Raw genomic sequence first — 19053 nt, forward strand, 5'->3', positions numbered from 1 at the left:
GTTTAAAATTCACAAAACAGCGCTTAATTTTTACGTTGCATGCTTTAAAATTTAGTATTTAAACACACAGCGCCCTTAACCGAAGCGAGCAAATCCGAATGAAAAACAAACATCGCTGTGTTGACGACCGCTCAAACAAAACAAGAGGAGAGAGCCACAATATTATGATATGTAATGTTATTCAAATTTAAAGTGTGTTTCAATTTTAACAAAAACATTGTCTTCCTACATATTTTTTATTTCGTGTGTAAGTATATAAACATTTTTGAAGTCCTGAACGATTTCGGCCACAGACATCCGACCCAACTGTGTGCTTTCGAGGCATACGAGTGAACACACCTCCAATTTCCAGACTTAATTTAAGAAACTAATGATATTTTTCGATTGATAAACCCAGTTATCTCTTTTATCGGCTCGTATAACCCAGAATCTCTGGAGCTGTGACCTTATATCTAGCCACTAGACCAACGAAGCGATCAAAAATATATGTACTTTCATCAAAATGGCTCCTATTTTTTAATCATTACTTTACAAGATCAATGGAATATAAAAGAACTTATATGAAGATTGTAAGAAGAAAGGCTAAAAACTACATTCATAAATCCTGTATGGACATCATCCACAAAGACTCGTCTACTCTTGTACAAATCAATTCTGACATAAAAGCATTACACTTACTAATTGAAATTGACTATCAAATAAAACAATACTAGTTATTCGGTAAAGAAATACCCTTCCCTGAGAAAAACCGATGACTGAAACATATGAGCATTTTTGTCAATTTGTGATCATTTACATATATTTAATATCAAATAAGAAATGGCCGGGAGGCGATCGTTTCACTCAATAAATGACCATTTTTTTTATAACTTTACAACAGAGGCATTTTGATAACTCTTTTGTATTCCAGTCAAGAACCACAAAAGAATTACTGACTCTATGCAGTATATAACGTATATAGGAGTAGCAAGATTATCTTTGTTCCTTGTACCAATGCTATGAGTACCAATTTTTTTCACAAAGTCATCAGTACAGTTTATTTTACCTTATTTATTCATATTTATAACATGGTTTTAAAATCAATTGGTAATGTAAACCCTTAGGAACCATAGTCGAGTACGCAAACGATTCGCAAATAAAAAAAAATCGCTGCAACATCATCCAAACCCTTGCGAATCCAATTATAACTCGGCTAATATTTAAACATGATACACGAAATATAATAACCCTTATTGCGTAACGAATAAGACTCACGTCGGGGATGGGACGCCAAGTTCATTATACTGGTACCGTTGAGTTAAGATCGTTTGTTTAACAAAAGCACGATACTGCAAAACTAAATTATAATTCAGATAATATTATTCTGTTGACTGAGTAAGAGATTTCTTGTTAAATTTTGTACGATACAATTTTCCTATTATTTACTACTTGATATTTTGTAGGTCTCATCTGGTATTTCTTGTCCATTTGGGCCATCATCCGTCAGTTATTCTATCGCCAAATATTAAACTTTGCATTGGTGTTTATGGTAGGCATGAGAGTTGTGTGAGCATATCTTATATATGAACCAGCTGACCGGATCACACATTGCTGTTGTACATTGAATTATACTGCATGGTAATATTTAACCAAAATTTTGTTCTGAAACACGCTGAAATTATAACCAGTATATGTACTAATTTCAAATCAAAATATTCAACAGCCATGAGATGCTATTATCAACCAGCTATATTTTTATAAATTAAATAGATCACAACAAATCGTCAAGATTTTCTTCCAGACTACTAAGCAAAATTCATGACCTAATCCGAGCTTTAAAACCAAGATTTTCGGATCTGAGAAACCAAAGGTTGAATTCTCTGTACGAGAATTAATTTTAAATTAACCGTCAGTCAAACTATTGCAGAATCAAATCAAATAATATCAAATCAATTTTATTCAAGTAAACTTCACAATGAAGCGTTGAATCATCGATAATCAAGGTTCATAACTAGGCATGTTCTAACACACAGCGACGGTATAGCTTCACAGTTGATTACCTGCGGCAGAGTATATTACTATTTATTTATATTTACCAAGTAATAAAGACTCATTTTGTTAGTAACAATAAAAACTTATTTCCTAGGTTAGTATTTTAATTATTTTTCTATGCCACTTGAAATGGAACACCAATGGTTGACGTATACACAATCCAGTCTATTAGAGATCATACTTAAGATGCTATTGGTGTTACGCCCGTAGTCTTGGTACTAAAGAGCCACATCTTTTACGCAAAGTAGCAAAGAAACAGTTGACTTGCTTCTTTGCGAACATACTCGACGCACTACAGAAACGAGGCAGTCCCAGCAGCAACCAAGTGCGTCATTGTATTGAACCCGAAGAGCGCTGTAAGACTTTTGCGAATACTTGGCCCATAGACTAAACAAGTGGAAACTAGGACAGAAGGCTCTATATAACCATCAGGCAAAGAATATCTAAGAATAGACTAAATTTACAAATAAGTATTTGAATTCATTAAAAGTATTTCTACCAATTATATTTATAAAAACGATAAAAATTAATATAATAAAAAGAAAAAGATATTTTAAAAAATCAAGGATTTAGGCTCGGATTTCATCAGAAGACACTAAATATTGTGATAAACAGCATTTCAAATCTTTTTCATTGAAAAGAGCAACTATGCGAGTTTCTTGCCTTTCCCTCTCGCTAAAATCTCTTCAATCAATCATCGATTTCTGTTCTTGAAACGTATAAATCAACGAACAATAAAAATGAGACATAAAACAACCCATTAAATCGATCACCGATTTGTTATAATGCTGTAAAATTAAGAATATCGGTAACAAATATGGAAGCTTTCTACAGTTCATAGTTTGAGGTTATCTGAAAGACTTTTGACTTTTGAACAATTAAGTTCAAGTTTTAAAATAGGTAATACAGTGTCGTTGTTTTATATGTAAAGTTTTTAAGTTATAATTAATTTATTAATAGGCGATAACAGAGCGTGGAATTAGTAAGCAATATATAGTATGAATAGTAAATATAATAAATAACACTACACTTATGGTATTCGCACTTTAATTCTATACGATTGCATTATTCGAATTCGTAGAAAGATCACAGTGGCGTGCAATTGGAGAGGCCTATGTCCAGCAGTGGACGAAAATGGGCTAATGACATTGTTCTTATGCAATTACACACTACCTTTCCTGAGAGTTCTTCTCAGTAGAAACGATATTTCATATCAGCTGTGGCTTTAAGCTTAATTAGCTCTTAAATGAAGATTTAAAAATGCCTGTTATACCCAACTTGAATAAAGTACAATTTGTATCTGGATGGTTTGTTTTTATTTACGTATTTATTTCAACAGTTCGCGTACGCATTTACGGAACATTCCAGATAAAATTATAATTCCGTATATCCGAAACGACGCTGGACCGATGGATTCCAGGCAAGAAATATTTAAGATAAGACTATCTTAACACGTCACTCGGTGAGGAGGTCCAGTATAATCGTGTCTCGAAAATACCGACAACATTATAAATACATTCAAATAAACCATTATGTCCTATTGCATAGAGTTCAATTTAAACATTGACGCAACAATATATAATTGTAGCTGACCACATTATGCCTGAGTGACCAATCGGGAAAGCGAGTTTGTAATTCCAATTTCGAATTCCCGGCGCTCGAACGGCGCCATGTTGGTATTTCGTTTTTTAAAAAGCCGAAAAGTTTTTACTGTCTTATTTTAAGTGCTCTTGTTCATTTTAAATTTTCCATACTTGTTTTATCAAAAATATGTTAGAATAGTTACCAATAAGGCGTTAACGTCCCAAAACTATGCATCCCTTCCATTAAGAAAAGTGGAATTCCGAAGTGTTTTGTATTGACTACTAAACGGAATATCTTTATATATACTATTGCTTGGGAAATTTCGATTACCAACTATTATAAACAAAATTCAAAAACTATCACTTGAATGTTCCATCAACTCGGAGCAAAGATCTGGGATTTCAAATCTGGTTAAGTTTACATGGGCTTAATTGGTGTTGATAAAAAAGTAGATAATTTACGCAAAATAAACTTAATATTTGCTTAATATTCCGATTACATACTTTGGCTATAGAGCATGACAGGTACAGATTGGAGACAAAGTAAGAAAGCTGGTAGTATTTGCTTCAGATATCATTTTAAGTCGAGGATATGACTATCTGACTATGACTGAAGGAAAAATAGTACCCGTGTGTTTGCACACTAGTAATCATTTGCTAGAACAAAGTAAAATCACTCCGTATGAGTATTATATATACAAATACATTAACAAAACTGCTAATAACTTAATTATCATAATGTAATTATTCCTAATGTAATTATTATCCATAATAACCTTGTGCTTATTTCTTCTAATATGATAAATCAATGAATGTTACAAAACCAACTTAAAATTAAACTTTACGTATTATTACACACTGTTTATTTTTATCATCGAAATCGCAATGTTGCATTAAATCCGAACAAAATAATGGTAAAATATATTTCAAAGCAGGCGCCAATGATTAATGGCCCGCGTCGCCCAATCGGGGCACGTTCTAAATTCAAACGCGCTAATGGAAGACGAACTAAACAGGCGGCGCCTGCGCATTGAGTGTTAACCGACTGGAAAAAAATACCCGAATTTAGATCAATTATGATTTTTTTTTTTATTAAAATGATTATATATCTTAAATCACATTTTTAGCTACATTTAACCAAAAAATCCTATAATAAGATAAACATATGTACATAAAACATATTTAAAATTTCAACGGTTATCCACTTATAAATGAGTACGATATTTTTATTAAAAATCATATCACTTATAAAAAAACTTTTTAGATAAAAACATTCAACCGAAATTACTAAAAAAATACGCGGGAAAAACGTGGTAGAATAAAATAATTCAACTAGCAACACTGAACTTGCGCTCGGCTACAAAAATTTATAGCGCGTTTAAGATGTTTTCGTTCTTAATTTCAGTTAGATAAACGTGGTTCGTGAGTTTCGGCGCCTTTGCGGGGTGAATTATGCTCCTCCATTACGGAGTTTTGTCTCGTACGATGTGTTCTAATTTAACACGACCATGTATGATTGCTATTTGAATTTCAACATTTTAAGGTGAATTTCTATCACCATTAAAGTATTTTTAATTTACTCGTATATCTTTATTTTTTATTTCTATTAAAATAAATATTTAATAAATGTTTGGATTGAATCGTATTGATATTGTCGCTGAAAAAGTTTATAGGTACATCTTACAACTGATATACTATTTGTGTTACCCGTATCATTAAACATAAGTTTGCCTATACAAAAATATAACTTGTTACACAACATGTCAATTTAATAAAATATAAGTAGAATTTGTATGTCATCATTTGAAAATGTGGTAAAACTTCAAGCCTCTTTCAAAGCTCTTTTAAAGACTAAAATACGAATGTCATTTTATTTATACTAATATTTCAGATACAAATTAGTTCAGAGAGGTAGTTCCAGAGGACCTACTTAGAAATCTTATTTATTCACCAAAGCAATACAAAGCTACCGGTAGTACCTACCTGGAGAACTATAATTCTATTTCTTTACTGTTATTAAGCTACATTATTCTTGAATGCTGTAAATTATATTTATACCATAACATTATCTTTATAAACAAAACTGTACTTTAAAATATTAAAAAATAAATAAATAAAACTACAAAGATAATTGTTATACTTCACACGAATTAATTTTAAACGATATCCAATACAAAGTTTCCACAATCATGAGTATCACATATAGACCGGGTGGGTCTGGGTAAAATGGTCGATTCGAGATTGTTGTGGCATCTTAAGTGCGGAAGGTATGTTAATTTCTCGGGACGATTTATTTCAAGCGGGACCAATACGGGACGCGCTTGCATGTCCCGATATATCGTTGTGACGTTTGATTTGATATTGTTATTAGCGTTTAACAGCTGTTTAATATAAATTATAGAAATAAAAAGGGTGACTGATATACTTGAAGACATTCATAAACCTAATAAGGAATATTTATGAATATGAAAGTCGTTTTTAGCGTTTAGATTTTGCTGGGCTTGCGTTACAATACTTCTTTAAAGTTGTCTGTACTAATATTATAAATTAAAAAGTATCTATATCTGTCGGTCTTTCTGTCTTTTAATGCCAAACCATTGAACTGATTTTTTATGAAATTTAGTATAAAGTAAGGTTAAACTTTAAGGAAGGATATACTTTATATGCCTAACATGTGACAACCACCCACTAAAACTTTAATTATATAATAATGCTTATAAATATATCTGTACTCATACATGACAGCCACCTTCCTATCCTTACTGTCATATTTCTTGATCTATAGTAGTTTATTAATGTAATTACACTGTTGAACTGCCGATAAAACACCTTGCGTCTCAAATGAAACAGTTTAGCGAGCCACCGGTTTCAGAAAACTGTCATATCACTGATTGGATAACAAGGAATCATACACATTGATTCACAATTGTATTAAGAAACGTACATAAAAAATAAGAAATCTTTGTAAAGTCGGATTCATATAGTAGAAGAGAAAATATTATGATAACTTTAGTAAGTTCGTAAAAATTTTAACTCATTCGAAACATGTAATAATTTTCATGAATTCAGATACAACAACAACAACAGCCTTTAAATTCCCACTACTGGGCTAAAGACCTCCTCTCCCTTTAAGGAGAAGGTTTGGAACATATTCCATAATTAACTTTTTAAATACAATCAACCATTACACTTAGAAACATAAATATAAACCACGTCGATCTCATTTATCGACTTTCCAACAGATTACACACACCAAAATCACAACACGACGTAACAGGTGTTTAAATCATTACACGAACCCATAAACGTCCATAAAAATCATTCATACGGATCGTGTAACGGCCGTTCGAGGCGTGACAGCGGCGCACATTGAGACATCAGAATTTATTTCACTTTAATAAACGCAAATATAAAATTCAAATGTAATCTAAACAAATTCATTGCCCCCTTAAAGTTTCAATTTAAGAGGGGTTCCGTTTTAATATGAACTCGCTAGTTTGTTTTGTTATGTAAATACAATAGAATAAGTTTCATTGATAAATTTCATTATTAACAATAAATATTCATAGCAATAGCATGAAACTATTACTATACAATAAATAAAAGACAAGATAATTCGTTACCTAAGTCCAAAAGGTCCAATGTAAGGATACACGTCATTCAATTCTTGTATGTGGTTTCTTGATTGTTTGTTATTGTATAATAAAATATATACAGCAAGATATGTCAGTTATTTAGGTTTCTTTAATTAAAAAAAATATGAGAACATTGAATAAAGTTTTAATTAACAATATTTAATTGATGTATACAGCTCGTTTAATTTGTAATGAGCTTCAATAATATAAACTATTGTAAATGTATTACAATATATTTGGACAGCTTGAAAATATACACATTATTCAATTCAATACGACCATGTATAATTAGTTCAAAGATTAAGATAATAAGCCAATTTTTTTTTTGGGTTATCATTGTAAAGTAAAGTAAAAAAAATATTGGAATTATGTTTCAACATGGACATATAAACTAAATTAACATATATTTAGAAATCGGCTCAGGATTCCAAATTCAAAATACGTGACATATTTACATATGAAAAAGGGGCGGAGAAAGTCGAGTAATCCGTATAAGTAATTCTCTCTGAGTAAGTAATGCGTTGATAAATGAAATTAAATCGCACAAACAAGTGCTGCCATTCGGCCCGCGGCTCCCCTTTCACGAAGCCGCGTCTATGACGGTAGTGATGTGCTATGTATCGAAATTAAGTATAAAGCAAATATAGATAGTATGGATGCAATATATTATAATTATTTTTAATGAATATCTAGTTATTACTTTTTGTTATATCATTTCATCATAAATTTTCAATATTCATACTCCCGAGACGTAAATAATAAATAATAGAAATAATGGTAAAAGCAGACAGATCGGAATACGTTATAACTTTTTTTTTAAATATTTCACCCATGCTTAATCCCTAAACTATTCTATCGATAAAAACAGTAAGCCCTCAAGAGGCATCCCTATCGTAAAGTTGGCAAAAAGCACATCGCATCTCGACATGTGCGCGCCAATCTGTCGCTACTACTCCACTCTGAAGCGCTTTCCCCTCTCCGTCTAATGTACGACTAAGTACATCGACCCGTCTCCCTCGCACACCCCAGTCCCGTACACCCCATGCTCCCGACGTCGCGAGTACTTAGCGACGCGGCGATAATCGCTAGTTCGAGTATTGGATTGTTTTCGATTGTCCGATTCGATTATGAGGGTCAAAAAAGTCGATTGTTTTCATTCGATTACGCGTCATATGTCCCGGAGAGCACATGCGACGCTGTATGAGGGCTTTTTGGTGTTTTTGTGTACTTGATTATACGTCAAATTCATTTTTTTTTTATTTTGCCCTTTGTTTGATTAGCATAAAAGACCGTAGAATTTTTTTATTTGCATTTTTCACTTGTCTTTTTAACTCTCAAATATCACTCTGCAGATATTTTATCTTGGTTTGATAAGAATTGAAGATGGCTCAAAATTCAATATACATATGTACATAACCAAAGCTTTGTAATGTGCAGCAGTAAGGGCGTTGTCGTATACACAATATTCATATATAGAATACTAGCGACCTGCTCCCTAAAGGGTTTAAATATAACTACTCAATTTGGTTATTTACGAAATCTATATACATTCGATATATATTCAATACTTACAACTAAAATGGTCAGTATTTATTTACTATACTGTCCATGTATTATATACAAAAACCTCTAGGCATCTATTAAAAAACATCTTCAAAAGTCGTTGCTTAATTCCAGAGATCCTACATAGGGACAGACAGCGGTAAGCGACTTTGTTTTATACTATGTAATGATAATGATAAACATTCAATATCGCGCTATAATTTTATTAGTAAAGCTACACTGAGAAACAGTTCTATCATAACATTTAAGGAGTAAATAAAAATCAAAAGCAGTTAGTATCGCCATCAATCAGTACTCACAATCGAGGGACTGCGGAATCTGTTAAGAGCTGTGTGAAATGCCACGTGGTACGTTGACTGAGAAACGACACTTGCGAAACCAATTGGGGGTGAAATATTATGATTAGCATTGATTTTTACTCAGAGCAAACTAGCAGCAGAGCGCGGCTTTGTCTAATCGAAATTAACTCATGCAAATAAATGTATACATTGCAATTTAATTAAAAACTAACTATTATTACTCAATGAAGTGACATAATAAATATTCATGGTTTTTAGCGGTAGCTTATAGCAAAGCAACTGATGTGTTTGTGCTTATGGTACGTTTGTGGCAGGTGACTATAATAGTCTACATGTCTCGATGCAAGCCCGGAATAACATCTAATTATTACATACATGAACAGCCTGTAAATTTTCCACTGCTGGGCTAAATCCTCCTCTCCTTTCTAGGAAAAGGTTTGGAACATGCACTTACAATGCGGGTTGTTGGAATACACATGTGGTAGAATTTCGATGAACATTAAACACATGTAGGTTTTCAGGGCGAATGGGAGCGGCGTGATGGAATAGCTCCAAACCTCAAGAGGAGAAAAGGCTTTTCCAAGCAATAAGACATTTCGATTTATTAATTTAAATAATTGTATTTAATTAACATGACTTTGTATTTTTTAAATGTTAATAAAGAGTAACTACTGAGTTTCTTGCCGGTTCTTCTCGGTAGAATCTACGTTCCGAACCGGTGGTAGCTTCACTTAATTGTAAAATGACGATTCAAAAGTGCTTGTAAAAGCCTACTTGAATAAATTTTATTTTGATTTTGATTTCGAAGCTTTTTCGTATTCATAGTGGTACCTTTATTTTTAATACGACACTGTAACATGGTCATTTGAAATTCTTTTATGAGCCTACATGAGTACATTATATTTTGATTGTGATAGATCGAACGTCTGTTACTGTTAATTTATAACTTCAGTAGGGTTATAATATTCGAGCTAATCTTATGTAATCACTTCATCAGCTCGCAGTAAATCGTAAATAGACGTCCCGCGGCGTTGCTCGCCCGCTGAGCGCTGCCCACAAGCCCACATCACAAGGGCTTATGGCACACTGAATAGATTTTGTTTTGATTGAATACAACTTGTAGGTTGAAGTCGGTGATTTTCGTAATTAATAATTCTATAATGGGTTTGCGAATTAAAAAAGTATCTTATGTCCTATTTCTTTTTCTGGGCACCTACTGTTCACTGATGGTAATTTTTAAATATCCATAATTTAGTTAAATAAAATACCTATAAGTGAAAAGCTTTTAAAAAGTCGTAATTTTGTGTGTATATTTTTGGCATAATGATCAAATCAAATGAAATCAAAATACTCTTTATTGTACACCAGTAAATAAATCACATATACACGGTTAGATGAAAGATGTACAAGAGGCGGCCTTATCGCTAACACAGCGATCTCTTCCAGGCAACCTTAAGGTAGAGGAATACAGATATAGAAAGAGGTAGGGGTGTACAGAGCGTGAATGATATAAATAACTGTGCAATATCTCAATTTTAGACAATGGTTAATAGAAATCTCGAAGATGCAGAGGAAATACTGAGGGCGTAGAAACGTTAATTGAAATAAATTGTGGTCACTCCTAGTCATATACATAGACGCTGTAAATAATACTACTGTCTACTCTATACATCGTAAATGCACTACCATATTAGGGAGCTAGGACGTCACGTCCCTTGTGACTGTAGTTATACTGGTTCAATCACCATACAAACACAACATTACTTAAGCAGTTTTGCTTGGCAATAGAATCTCTGTTGAGAGAGTGATACCTACACATATGATGCACAAAGCAATAATAAAAAAATAATAATAATATGAGACAACATCACATACATTACTCTGATCCCAATGTAAGTAGCTGAAGCACTTGTGTTATGGAAATCAGAAATAACGATACCACAAACACCCAGACCCAAGACAACATAGAAAACTAATGGTAATCTACATCGAGTCGGGGGGGAATCGAACCCGGGACCTCGGAGTGGCGTGGCCATGAAAACCGGTGTACACACAACTCGACCATGGAGGTTGTCAAACCAACCACCAATTCCGTGCCATAATAACAATCGCTATTAACAGGGTTAAAGTGGGCCAATCTTATTACACGCACAAGATAAATGGCAACTGATATCGCTGTTCTTTGGTTATTCTAGAAGTATTTTACCACTTATATCAAACCTGAGTCGACGGTGGATTAGAACCACGTATAATGGCCCATCCACAGTCAAAACGAAATTTCAATAACACTGAGCTATAAATCTATAACGTGCGGTAGCTATCTGTGAAATTATTTAGTAAAACATGAGTTTATCACACAATAGAAGCATTACATTCAGTGGACACAACAACGCAGCCGGCGCCGCGGGACGTCGATTGAGATGTCCGGACAATGGGGGGCGGGGTGTTTATTTGCATTCTATTTAACTCCTATCTAACCGACTGTTAAAAGATTAGTAATGATTTAAATTGTACATTTGTTTTTGGAACGCAACTTGAAGCTGAATGGTACACCTAATTAGGACACGATTACTGTCATTGCTTACCAAAACGCCTTTTTTATATTCTTTCCTTTTTTTGTTTTTTTAATTTGTAGATTACGTAATATTTTCTTTACATTTTTTTATACTTTTTGCAACAATATCTAATGGTGATGAATGAAAAAAAAAATGATTTAGTTAAAGCTTTAATTATTTAAGAATAATCCATACTAATATTATAAATACAATAGTATTTATTACTGTCCATTATTTACATTACAACCGATTTATTTGGAATGGAAATAGTTATGGCTCCCAGGAAAGTATGCAGCTACTCTTACTGATTTCATCCCTCAAGGGGTAAAATTAGGGATAACGTTTAGTTAGTTAGTTAACGTCGGACTTAAAATTAGGTATTTTTTATAACTTAAAGTAAAACCGTATATTCAGCTAGTTTGTAAAATAATTATGTTGGCAAGGAGAGGAATAACGCAGGTTATCATAGTACAGAATTGCCTTTAACAAAAACTATTTTATTGTGTCAACATATTTTTTTATAGCAGGTATAGGTTAACGGAGGAGCATATGTGCCACCTGATGGTAAGTGGTCACCATCGACCATAGACAATGACGCTGTAAGAAATACATTAATACTTAATAAAATAATACTTACATCGTCAATGTGCCACCAACCTTGGGAACTAAGATGTTATGTCCCTTGTGCCTGTAGTTACACTGACTCACTCACCATTCAGACAACAATACTGAGTACTGTTATTTGGCGGTAGAATAACTGATGAGTGGGACCTACCCAGACGGGCTTGCACAAAGCCCTACCACCAAGTGAAATATATATTACTATTAATTATTAGTAAAGTACTATCGAGTAGCTATGGAGAATTTTTATTCGTATTTCTTGCTTCGCTATAACATACCGCGCTCTCCATACATCTGAGATATTTCGCATATATTTTCAGTACATAGGGCGAAACGAAACATACATAAAAATCACATCGTGACAACAGCCGACCGAGCTCCCGAGGGGGTACAGTGAAAACGCATTTGTGACACTCATTACTGTACCTCTGAACCGTAGCTTTTAAAATGTTTTCGTGTAAGCATAGTTTAGGGTGCGAAATTATATTTAATATTTATTATTCCCTTAATTATTATTAAAGTCACAGATAAAATATGAACAAAATTATATTCATAAAGTTTTCAATGATGTTATTCGACCAACCAATGAACCTATGTGGTAACCACCGTCCCTAGTTGAACACTGTGAAGCTGTTAACAACCCCATTCTTCACCAATGTACCAGTATATCTGCAGTAACATTTGGTCATGCTTGAAACCGTAACACAAAATCAAATCAAATTTCTTGACCTTAGAAGTTATTACACTTACTTATTGATTGTCAAATTAAACACCACTACTGGTCCAAAAGTTAAAAATCCCTGATCTGAGAAGAACCAATGAATAAATAAATGTATTATTCACAATTATTTTTAGAGAAGAAAGAGTCAGGAGGTAAACGATTAAATCCCAAGGTTTGCAACAACCATAAAGTCACTAATTGTATTTCTTTCGCACATACGCGCTCTTTAACAATTTTTGGCTGACACGAAACATTGGCTTGAAATAAATCTTTTTCATGGGATGTGTTGGCGAGTATATTGACCAAGACTAAGTGGTCGCCATCACATTGGCGCTGTAAGAAATGTTAACCATTCCTTAAAACGCCAATACGCCACCAACCTTGGGAACCAAAATGTTACGCCTTTAGGCCTGTAGTTACACTTTCTCCTTCAACTTTCAAACCAGAACACAACAATACTGGAGACTATTCTTTGGCGGAAGAATATCTAATCTATTCTAATATTATAAATACAAAAGTAACTCTATCCGTCTGTTTGTCTAGCTTTCACGACGAAACTCCTGGGCCGATTTAAATGAAATTTGTTACACGAATATTCCAGAGCCTGAGAAAGGACGTAGGCTATAGCAAAACCGTGGGTAAGAGCTAGTCTTTGATAAGAAACGAATATTCATTCATTGTTTGTTTTACATAACAAAACTAAATCCAACGAGTACATTCTCGTACCGAATGATGACATAAGACGAACGTCTCGTTCACGCGAAACGTTTACAAACATAACGAACCCCTAATCCAATTACGAGTGTAAACAATTATAATAATTATACGGCACGTGTATGTTAATTACGGGAGATTGTAGAAAAATTACACACGTGCGCTCAGCTATTGTGAGCTCTATGACAACGGAATAAGATAAAATTTCCTAGTAAATTGTATTTGAGTAAATAAACGAAATATTATACTATTTAAGATACAAATAATTTAAAGTTTTTTTTAAACTACTTACATTTATTTCTCTACCTAGTTGAACAATGTAAGTCTTAATTAGATTGTAAATATAATTAATAAAATCGAGAAAAAAAAACCACATTTATGGAACAATATACTTAATTTCAAAATCACTAATAAATAGGAAAAAGGTTAAAAAGCATAGTCACTTACATATAAAAAACAAATGTATAAATAAGTACAATACTATTAGTTAGTATATAGGTACAAATCTGTTCACTGACGAAAGCGCATTTTCGCGTTTAATTATCGCCGTGCATTAGCGAATATGATCTTTTTTTTGTTACTGTCTGTATTCTTACAATAATCAACTTACGCACACTAAGACGTCTTATCAACACGAACGTCACTCATACTAATGCACATATGAATAAACGTGGAGGGGCGCGACTTCAAGAGTGAATATATGTACTTATATGTGTTATTTAGTGAATAACAATAACTACTGATTTATGCTGCAAAAGAGCATTAATATTAATAGGTATTTGTTTAATCATTTTCGATTAATATTATTTAACAAATCAAAGAGAAGCATAGAATCAATTGTCATATATCACATCATCATCAACCACCTGCCGTTATCCCAATTTCATTTGGGGTCGACGCAGAAGACATCTCCTTCCATACCTCTCTGTCGCACGTAATCTCGCAAGCAACATCCTTTCCAGCCATATCATCTTTCACACAACCCATCCATCGTTTCTTTGGTGGTCCTCTACCTCTATATCCATCCACATCCATGCTCAAGACCTTCCACACAATATGTTCCTCATTCCTCCACACAACATGCCCAGACCATGATAGCCGCCTTCCACATAACTTCTCGGCTATCGGTGTCACTTTCAAACTTCCATGTCAAATATCACAATGAAAATTTATATTACAAAATTCGCAGCTGAAACGTCCATCAACCATCGCGTATCACTCGCACACGACACGAGGACGCAAGGGACGGTAATCGAACCGAATACCCTCGAGGATACCGCGACACCGCGGCACGCGACCCGTCACGCGTTAATTGCGAACGTCGGGTCTTAAATAAAAAAAAAATTACAGTCACCGCAATATATTGCAATATTATTGGCCGTTAATTTTAGTTGGATTCGTAATACGTATGGGAAATACAAGCTGAGATGGCCCAGTGGTAAAAAAAACATCTTAACCGATGATTGCGGGTTCAAACCAAGGCAAGCACCGCTGATTCATGTGCTTAATTTGTCTTTATAATTCATATCGTACTCAGCGGTGAAGGAAAACATCGTGAGGAAACCTGCATGTGACAATTTCATAGAAATTCTGCCACATGTGCATTCCACCAACCCGCATAGGAACAGCGTGATGAATATGTTCCAAACCCTATCCTTAATGGGAGAGGAGGCCTTATCTCAGCAGTGGGAAATTTACAAGCTCTTACTTTACTTTACTTTACTTTATGGGAAATACGTCGAAATATTCATGCCAACTTCTGGCTATGTCTGCGAACACTTCATACTTATTTTTTAAACTAATGCTGATCGCTCGGGGCGTTGTTCACGTTTAAATGTTAGATATAAAAAAGTAGCCAATGCCTTCCTCGGGATTCAAGCTTGTTTCGTGTCAAATTTCATCAAAATCGGCTCATCCGTGAGAGTGTTACAAACAAATAAAAGAGATAAAGAATAGAATATAGAATTACTTTCGCATTTATATTATTATTAGTATAATATTAATCATAAACTCTAAGGGTACAATGTAGCTGAGTTAATAGCAAATCGCATGAATTTCGAAAATATTTTCTTTTTTATATTTTCCATGTTTCTATTGAAATGGGCTATAGTAAATTTGGAGTTTCTTCTTCCTGAATATATATGCAGAGCTTTCTCAATCGTCCAAAATATACTTCGAATAAATTTTATGACACATTTACAAACATAGATTTTATGAACTAACTATGAAGCGGTGATAGATTTACGGATACTAAGATAAACATGTAAAATAACGATTCAAAAGTAAAAGCTTACTTGACTGCGATATATTTTAAATTTTAATTTAGTTACTATTATTTATACATAAATATATATACATTCCACCAACCCGCATTGGAACAGCGTGGTGGAATATGTTCCAAACCTTCTCCTCAAAGGGAGAGGAGGCCTTTAGCCCAGCAGTGGGAATTTACAGGCTGTTGTTGTTGTTGTTGTTATATATACATTCAGATATTTCTGTTCTTTTTTTTAAATAATAAAGTTATGCCTTATTTTAAGGAATTACAAATTATATTAATAATTTTTACTCCTCCAATTAAGCGTAAATCGATCGAAATATAAACAAAGCAGAATCGAACCTGCACCTCTTTACATTTTTAAACAAACCATAACACTATTGACGCTTATTATTTTTCTTTCATCTCCAATCAAAATATTTTCTTTTTCATGCTTACCGTATTCCTTACTTAAACTATCATTAAAAGTAACATTGCTACATTAAATAAACAATTTTGTATTTAAACTAATTAAACTAAACACCTAAATTCGCAATGAAATAAACTAAGTAGTCATTGTGAGCGAGGGTAGTTCTAACAAATAAAAATTGCACATTTAACACACCCTATTAGTCAATACCTAATTCAGTCACTTCACTGCGCACGAGTCGACATATGCGAGCGTTGACTGTGAAATTAAATCAAAATATAGGAATAAAAAATATGGCGTCGAAATTCGCGTTAATTGCACACGCGCGATTGCATCTCACCCCACATTATATTATTAGATGGATTAAATAAATAGTGAATCCTCGGGCATACAAAACTAAAACATAACTCAAACTCAAATTGCATTATTCAATATAGAAGTATTACATTCTCTTATTGATGGTCAATTGAAACAGTACCACCGGTTCGGAAAAGAAAATACCCTGAGAAGAACCTGCGAAAGAAACTCTGAGAGTTTTTTTTGTCTCATATATTATATTAACAATTTAATGAAATGAAATAGCCAGGAGGCGATCGTTTCATTCCCAAGGTGTGCTATCGATCATAAACTCATTAATTGTATAATATAACCTTTTGCAAACAAACGTCCCTTAATATATTTTTTTAAATACATACTAACACAACAACTTGTTAAAAAAAATATACTAGAACAATTAATGTCCTAGTAATATTAAGTTTCTTGTTTTGTTCTCATCTTAAACGAAGATTGCGGATCAAAATTGGGTCAGTCATGTGGTCAGGTCTGCCGTCATTTCCAAATTGCAAAGCAATTGCCAAACAAATTGAGCAAGCTCACTTGAGCAAATCGGCCAATTGATGGTAGCTCTCGATGCTAAACGTAATATAGACGAGATAGCCCAGTGGTTTGAGCACGTGCATCTTAACCGATGACTGTGAGTTCAAATCAAGGCAAACACTACTGAAGTTACATGTAGTTAATTGTGTTTATAATTCAGCACATGCTTGGCGGTGAAGGAAAACATCTCGAGGAGTCATCAATCATCTTCGTCTATATTAAATGAAATTCTTGCACTTGTGTATCCAGTATCCAAGAAAAATCCAGTGTGGATGAATGAAAAGTAAAATAACAGCCTGTAAATTTCCCACTGCTGGGCTGAGGCCTCCTCTCCCATTCAGGAGAGGGTTTGGAATATATTCCACCACACTGTTCCAATGCGCGTTAGAGGAATGCACATATGGTTGAATTTCTATGAAATTAGACACATGCAGGTTTCCTCACGATATTTTCCTTCACTGCCGAGCACGAGTTGAATTATAAACACAAATTAAGCCCATATATATAGTGGTGCTTGCCTGGGTTTGAACCCGCAATCATCGGTTAAGATACACGCGTTCTAACCATTGGGCCATCTTAGTGGTGAAAGTAGCACTAAAACCTTCTCAAACGGAGAGTACACTTTATCCAAGCTGCGGGATATATACACGGGGCTTAGATATTTGTTTTAATCATTTAAAAACTATACACGATGATGACTGTCGTGGATAAAGCAAAGCAGAGCCATCAACCGAATAAAGATGAAAATATAATACAACATGAATTAATACATACATATAAAAAACAAATGTAAAATAATACATCGTACTCTTGTTAAAGTGGAAAGTAGGGTAAAGTTCCGAATATCCGTCACCTGCCATTAAATAGAGCTCGAAATCATTGACAAAACACAAATTGAATGGGTCACCCCCGTCGTCCGTCCCTGCCTCTATTGAATAAATATTGTTTCTTCGATGGATTGAATTATGTTGTTTTGGTGGGGCATTCAGTTTAATAGACCTCGAATTTTATTCAGAGCAAATAAATAGTATATGTATATTCACTAGTAATGTCTCTACAGTTTTTAAATATATATCTTTTTTATATTTAATCAAATATTTGAATATCATATAAAGTTATGTTTTCACGTTGATAAAACATTAGCAAAAAGAAGATAACTGCAAAGTAATAGCCGAGCATAAAGTCATTTACAAATTAAAACTACACATACGACCACAATGGAAGAAAAAACATATTAGGAAACGTTTCTTTTCTATATCTTCTCGTTATTTCAAGTGAAATAAAACTTCAAACTACTTACTTGAATATACAAGTTTAATACAAATTTTCTTATCCTCATAACTCGATAGAGAAGATTTATAAATATTTTCACAATAATGACTCTAGTAAAAGTTGAAGCTATCAATAAATGAGCGAAATTCAAATAATCCGTCTCCCCATCAAACCGAATGTGAGAAGCTGGCGCTAATAAAAAACAAATATTGGTATATCAAATAATCATCGAACCAACAGAGTTTTAATAAATTAAAAATGTCCTCGTTATAATTGCTGCCCAAAAGGGCTAGGCGTGAGTGCTAGCGATTTAAGGCACTATGAACATAATATCAATTGCTAAAATAACGAAAAAAAAATCTAGCTTTTTGTATAACTAATTTGGGTTGTAACTAATGTATGTTACATTACAAGAAAATTGCAGTTATTTTATTTGTTATAACAATAATTAAATAGAAAATATTTGCAGAACTGAATAAGGGTGATTAGCACAGTAATT

General features: G+C 33.5%; 1 protein-coding gene across 1 annotated transcript in view; it reads right to left on the reverse strand.

Annotated features, from left to right (window-relative positions):
- Positions 1-19053, reverse strand: part of LOC124539475 (S phase cyclin A-associated protein in the endoplasmic reticulum) — an 85841-nt gene that overhangs the window by 18670 nt on the left and 48118 nt on the right. The window lies entirely within an intron of this gene.

This window comes from Vanessa cardui, chromosome 22 (genome assembly GCF_905220365.1).
Source record: "Vanessa cardui chromosome 22, ilVanCard2.1, whole genome shotgun sequence".
Taxonomy (NCBI): Eukaryota; Metazoa; Arthropoda; class Insecta; order Lepidoptera; family Nymphalidae; genus Vanessa; species Vanessa cardui.